The sequence below is a fragment of the Dipteris shenzhenensis genome, chromosome 3 (genome assembly GCF_047967505.1).
Source record: "Dipteris shenzhenensis isolate YYH24624 ecotype China chromosome 3, Dip_SZ_1.0, whole genome shotgun sequence".
NCBI lineage: Eukaryota > Viridiplantae > Streptophyta > Polypodiopsida > Gleicheniales > Dipteridaceae > Dipteris > Dipteris shenzhenensis.
The window spans coordinates 35,191,880-35,198,897 of record NC_141598.1 but is presented as its reverse complement, the minus strand read 5'-3'; the positions used below and the strand labels follow the sequence as shown (position 1 = coordinate 35,198,897).

The window sequence follows — 7,018 nt, the reverse complement described above, 5'->3', positions numbered from 1 at the left end:
TTGGGAGGGGGAGTCTTTGTTAGACGTTTTCCGGCCCTGTTGTGAGTTCTTTGTGGCTCTGCCCTTAGTGATTAATGAGATTAGCTTTGTAGGATAGTTTTATGTGAAGCACCCAATCCATGGAGCATGAGTCAAAAGGGTAGACTATCAGATTGAGAGGGGCTCCGCAGCACATAATATAATTTAAATTCCTAGTTATTCTTCTATCCGAAGGGACAAACCAGATCGCGGGCTCGAATCCTGGGATCGGCAAGCAAAGCCTTATACATACAATTTAATATTAGCGAACAAAACTTTATTTTCGCCATAATCTTTCTTGTGTTTTTTGTGAATCGAGCCAGGTTTTATAGTCCACAAAAAAATACACGTCGTGTGGTTTCTCTTTGCAAACTGTAGGACTTGTCTCTCCATCTTTCGGGCATCGATTGACAAAAGTGCCACGAGAAGGTTAGTCGCATGCGCTCGTGAGCACAAGTACTGGCAAGTCTGCAGATTTCTCGCTCCCAAATTCGTCCACCAATCTCCTTTGGTACGCAAAAATGCAACTCTAACTAGCTTTGCTTTTGGATCTGTTTCCTATGGACACATTCTTGCTGCCTAGATATCCACGACTCCACTCCAACCTCCCACAATGATCGTCTTTTTAAGTTACTAAATGCGTGTTACGGCTTGTCAGACAAATTTACAAATTGTACTCAAATTCAGAACTTCATCCCCTATTTGATGCTGGCTTTTTGAGGAGTGCATTGCCGAAATGTATCCTTTCCAAGCTTGCCACATTGTAGTCATCTCTTCCCTTTCTTGCGTCTGCAGTTGAGAGCCCTGGTCATCATCAGGGAGAAGCTAGGCTTTATGTTTGTCTACGACTTGGTCTCATTGTCGTTTGTTGCTATAGAGTTCACTTACTACAAATTTGGCGGCAACCTTCTTTGTCCCCCATGTTACAGTAACAAGATCTTGGCTCAGACTTGGTGTGCATGTTTACATTCATTTTATCTACGTGAAACGAAGAGTTTTCATGCTGCACCTTACCCCTGAATTCATTGAACTTTAGCAATGGCAACGACATTGCAGCCTCGTAGCAAGGCCGATAGATCAAGATGCATAGTGTTTAGGCTTTCCATGTATCTCCGTTTAATAGTTGGGTAATATCATATGCCTACTGCAATCAGAGATGCTCCTTCTTTCAAAAAACACTACGAGATAGATTCGCTTGAAAACTCGTGAATTTTGAGAAAAAAGGTGATATTCTTAATATCCTTCAGGGATGCCTATGAAAAAGTCAGGTTCTAAGACTCGTCTCCATTTGGATAAACGAAGACCTATCAAATATTATGAGGATTGAAGAATTACATGCAGTAAAAGGCCAGACAATATCATGGAGGATTTGAATAATTACATGCAGCAAAAGGGCCAGACAGCATGATACATCTATCAAGTTATTTATCAGCATGGAGTCTTGCCCTGTCCTGAAGTATGCTTAGCTTTAGTACACACTTGTGGAATGGCAGGAAACCTTCAAACAACAATGTGTCTTTTTAAATAGCATGCAAAGTGCTATAAACTAAAGGAAGGGCACATTCCTAAATGCAAATGCAAATTCCTATGTGCTATGCATATACTCTGAATGCAAATTACTATTTGTTGAATGCAATGTGCTATGAACCCAAGGAAGGGCACGTTCCTTGGTCTCCTAATTTTTGGGTAGGAAGTGTGCCAACTCTCCCTCCACACAAATGTGTGGTTATGTGCTAAGTGCAACGTGCTATGTGCAAAGTGCAAAATTATCTAACACAATATCTACTCTCATTTGCAATATTCAGTCTCAAACTTACTTTCGCAAAGAACATATGTGTGCTATAAACCCAAGGAAGGGGTCTGATTCTTTTTGGAGAGGGTCCTCACACAAATGTGTGGCTAGTAAGTGCGGAGTGCAAAATGCTTTCCAATTATATAGTACAGCATCTACTCTCATTTTCAATATTCAATTTCAAAATCACATTCTCAAAGAACATAATGCAATCTTCTTTCTCAATTAAGCTGCCTAGCTGGATCTAGTTATAAACCCCTACTCGTCTCGATTATACTAAACCACTGGGTTTAAAGTGAGCCAATCTTACCTTCCCCTTCCTACTTCAACTTTGCCAACAAGAACCGTAGAGAACCAACTCATAGGGTGGAGGATTTGTACTCTCACGAAAGGGGAGAAAATTCCACGGAAGTGTGGAGGTAAGTAGACAGCCTTCTCTAGTTTTACGAAATTTGTAAATAGTGCAAGCTTGCTGAGTGTAAGGGGAAGCCCCAAAGCAAGATTGGACATGCTTACGCCGAGTCTATTGTGGAATAGATGGTTGTTATGAAATTGTAGGGTAATCGATTGCGATAGGGACCCACAACATATTTTCTTGACAAAAAGGAAAACGTGCAAATCGATGAGCTCAAGCGGAGATAATGAGCTCAAATGGAGAGCCGTGGTTGTGAGATGCTGGGCATTCAGCTAGGTTCGCTTTAGAATTATGCAGAAGTGCATAAAGGAGACAAATCTAGCATTCCAAGCACTTTAATGTGTTCCAATGGGCAAACCGGTTCACGTGCAGGCGCCCAAGCCCACACTAGCTTCGACCTCTTCCCTCCTTATACCTGCACCTTCCATCAACCTTGTGGGGTCTTTATATTGCCACCTTAGACACAAAAGAAAAAGCAACTATCTCATTGTCAAGCATGTATGTACAAGTCGTTGGACCTCGTCATCATTTCAAGGTCCAAGCAATGGACCCTTTAAGAAGATTAGTTAGTATGGCTAGTGTACAAGTGCCCTTAGGGTAAGGACACCCTTGGTCTAGCCTAACATTTGGACTGGTGGACTCTTGTGGCTGAGACATGGGGATTGTGGCCATGATGCGGCACCTCTTGGCTAACCTTAGGCTTGGAGGGTGATCCTTTATACTTTGTAGGCATCAAAGTAGAACCTAGACTACGCCTAGGGGCCTAGACTATACTTGGCTTGGGCCTACCTAACCCTCCCCTTGGGTGCTTGTTTCAATGGGTATTAGAGCCACTCTATCGCCAGAATTTGGGCGCTTACCTTCGTTTGCATTAGGACCCGACTACATGTTTTGGTGCTCACCTTGTTGAGAATTCTTCTCCCAGGGGAAGCAAAATCTTGAGGCTTGGTAGAGGATGTGGGGTTGATGCATGCATGCACAAATCTTCCTCTTACAAAGAACTCTTGGATTCAGCTTGCCTCTCCATAGATAATTTTGGTTTGGCCTTCTTTGGAAAGAAGCCTATTTGCGAAGTAATTCGTGAACAAGTTCACATATAGTGAATTGGACACGGTCAAGACAATGACTACGCTGTCTGTGGACAATCATATGCATGTGAAGCAGCTCAGAACTGAGGGTTCTGCAGTTTTTGTACGTCGATGCTGCTTGTGGCTGATTCATTATCTAGAGCAAGCGGTCATTTGCACTGAAGGCTGTCTGGGCTGATTTGTCAGCCTGAGCAGTTCGATTTGGAGCCGTATTGGCTGATTTCTCAGCCTGGATTGGCTGTAACAGGTGGTGATTCAACAGATTGCTGCTGTGTGCTGTTTGATCCAGCTATGGAGTGAATGAGCTAAGAATAGTGGTATTGAAAATCTGTTCTGTGAGGGACTTCAGTGCCATCTTGGTAGAGAACTCTACTACAGGAAGAGTGATGGCCCTGACGGGGTTGACATAGACATATTAGTCAGCCTGATTGGACTGGGACATTTGCAAACAGGAAGTTACTGTCTGTGGCAGCCTTGACCATCTTCTAAATGAATAGGTTGCAACGATGGTACATGTAGTGTTTGCCAGCACAAATGGGCTGAGATTCTCGTTAGATGCAGCAGTGGTAGGCTTCTGGATTGAATGCCTATGTTCAAATCTTTCGGTACCATTTAATACATGTGTGTGCATGTTAGCAAGCGACTGTATGGTGAGCAATCAACCAGCGTTTGACAGCTGATTTGGATACTGGATGTATGACCTGCTTTGCAGGCTGGATTGCACTCTGAGGCTTGTGTGGCGGTCCAAGGTGATTGTATGACAGCCTGGGTAGAAGGCATAGCAACCTTTGTTGCATTTAAGCCTGTTTAGACTCTAGACAGGTGATATGCTTCTATGCAGAAGCCTGTGGGTGAAGTTCGCCAATGCAGCAGTTTTTCTGGATCTTGCGTGCATGCTTTTGGCTGTGCATGCAAAAGCTCAAGTTACTTTTTGTGACATGCACTAGTGTCTAGTGTCTGCATGGTTAGAAAGTTATGCATACAAGAAAGTGAGTGTGCATGTAATTTTCAGTTCGTTTGTAACCTTTCTTTTGCATGAGACGTGCATGTGTCCTTTTCCATGCAGCATTAGCTTTCAATTATTTAGCGTGGTACTTGTGGGCATGCAAAAGTAAGTTAGGTGTTTGGCGAATGTTCACGTGAGAAGGAAACTGGTTTTGTATTCTGGACAAAAATCTGAATTCATACGATTGGTATATTCTAGTCTTACAAAGGTATATATATATCTAACTGTTTTTGGCAATCGCTAGGTTAGGCAATGGCTATTTTAAGGCGACTGCTGGGAGTAGAAATTCGGTGGGCGGGGCTGTTCGGTAGTCTAATCGGGGCTCTGATCGCTAAATCTCTCCTGCTCTCTTTTGCACCTTGAGATACAAGCCCTTGACTAATCAAAGCCTTGCGTTGTTCACACATTGCTGAGAGTGAACAGGCTCTCCAGTCCTTTGCCTGCTGTATCTTTAGTGTTGTTCCTCGTACATATGGTGGGCAGTCAGATTGCAGGGCCCTGTCGAGTGCTCCTAGTTCTTCCTACTGGCTGCATTCCATTGATGCTTGTTGTTCAGCTTGCAAAGCACGGTGGGTGACCAGGAGGTTGATGAAGCATTAGTAGAGTGGCTAAGTTTGTCCAATGAGTGATTAGCTTGTTAAACTGCTGCTCTTCCTCAGCTGAAAGCAGTGCAGTGCCTTCTCCATTCATCTTGATGGAAGCTGGAGGGAGTAATCATACTCCTTGAGCTTGAAAATGATGTTATCATCTTCGATCTCTCTCCATCTGGACATTCACCATCCCCTCCACTTATCTTGCCTCTCCCCCTCCTGCACAGGTCACCTGCACCCACGGTCCCGCTCTGCTATACTCTTCTTACACTCCATCCTCCCCTTTTGGTTCACGGTGACTCAGAAAGGGTTGACGGCGGATGCAGGATGGCGAAACAGGGGGTAACTATGCAAAAAGTGCCATGTGGTAGAATGTGATGACACATGGCAATTTTTTGTGGTGCCACATTGTAGTGTGATAATTGTCAGCCCCTTGGGCCTTAAACTGATGGACCCAAGGCAGCTTTCTGACCGACCCAGGGCCAGATCTGCCTGACCAGGCTGGTCGGGTCTGGCCAACCACTGACTGCCACTTGGCAGTTTGCCATGTGGTGACTGATGTGGCCGTCTACGGTGCCTGTTCTGACGTGGCTTTGCGCTGCAGGGCTGCTGATGCTATGAACGTGGCTGCTCTACAGGGCTTGCTGATGTGGCTGCCTATTGGGGTTGCTGATGTGGCTGCCTGCATGGCCTGCTGACATGGCAATCCAGCATTGCCACGGGCTGTGGATGTCTGTGACATCCCCTTTTGCTGAAACTCAAACCAGGTATAAGAAAGGCCTCCTTGTACACCTAGCGAGGTTGGAATAATCTGCAAAAAAATCCTCTTCAACCCATGGTGCTTCGTGGGAGCCTGTGTCCTTGAACTTAACTGCATACAAGCGCTGAGCCTATCCCTTTCTTGAACTGATGAAGCAAAATTTGCTCGGGTTCAACCACCTCTGCCTCATCAAGAATCTCAGGCTGTTCCACATCCAGAACGGCTGTTAGTGCTGGACCCACATGTGGCTTGAGCCACGACACATTAAAAATTGGACGCATGGTCCATGTTGAAGCTAATTGCAACTTTATGGCCACATCATTGATAACTTTTATTATCGGGATGGGGCCAAAGCTTCGATGTGAGAGCTTTGGGCACTTCTTCCCAATCTCCTTAAGGTGCTTCTTCATGATCTAGAGATAAACCCAATGCCCTTCCTTGTAACCTGATGCTTGTTGGCTTGCGTCTGGTAGGCCTCCTGTGCTTTGGCAATGCAGTCTCTCACGGACTCCATGATCTGCTCATTAGTCTCTGTGATGTGATCAGCCTTCTACACCTTTTTGGATGTCTTGGTGAGAAGGGACTTGAACTTCTTCCGAAGGCTGCTTCATAGCAAGTCCTACCCACATTGGAGGAATGGGTGTCATTCAAGATCCCCTGAACCAATGGTAGATATTGCTCCTATCGTGACTGTGCATCTGCAACATAGCACTTCAGAATGTCGGATGAAAGCTGGTTATAGACTTCTGACTGTGACTGCGGATGGAAACTGCTGGAGAAGTGAAGCGTTGTACCAAAGTCGCCGAATAGGGCTCTCCAAAACTGACTTGTGAATTTGGAATTCCTGTCTGATACAATAATATGCATCGGATACCACCATTTGAGGAAAAGTCGAGCTGTATCCTGTGCATCAATGATACCCTTGCATGGAATAAGCATGATAAATTTGCTAAACCTGCCCACAATGGTCAGGCACATGGTGTTCCTGGAACAAATGGATGGGTGGTAGAAAATCCATGCTAATATGCTCAAAAGGCTTATCCGCAAGCTCAAGGGGCTGAAGTAGTCTTGTTAACTTTCCGTGGGATACCTTTATACCTGTTGGCATATCTAGCAATGAGACATATTGGTGGACATAACTGCGTAAATGTGGCCAAAAAAATTTGCGCTCGACCTTCTCAAGAGTGCATGCAACCCCTCAGTGTCTGCCAACTGTGCATATCATGGAGTATGGTAGCACGGAATTGGGGTAGAACACAAAGGTGCCCTTTGAAATTTTTTATTGGTATGGTACTGACTGCGGATCTTTGCAAGAGAAGACTACAGAGATGGAGGTGACCATTCTCCCT

At 44.8% G+C, this 7,018-nt stretch overlaps 1 protein-coding gene across 1 annotated transcript in view; it reads left to right on the top strand.

The window, feature by feature from the left end:
• The first annotated feature begins 246 nt into the window (after window positions 1-246).
• The window catches only part of LOC147903710 (cytochrome oxidase assembly protein), a 40,919-nt gene continuing 34,147 nt past the window's right edge, over window positions 247-7,018 (top strand). The window contains exon 1 of the mRNA XM_087372923.1: window positions 247-529. The gene's annotated coding sequence lies outside the window, so the exon portion shown is untranslated. The remainder of the gene's footprint in view (window positions 530-7,018) is intronic.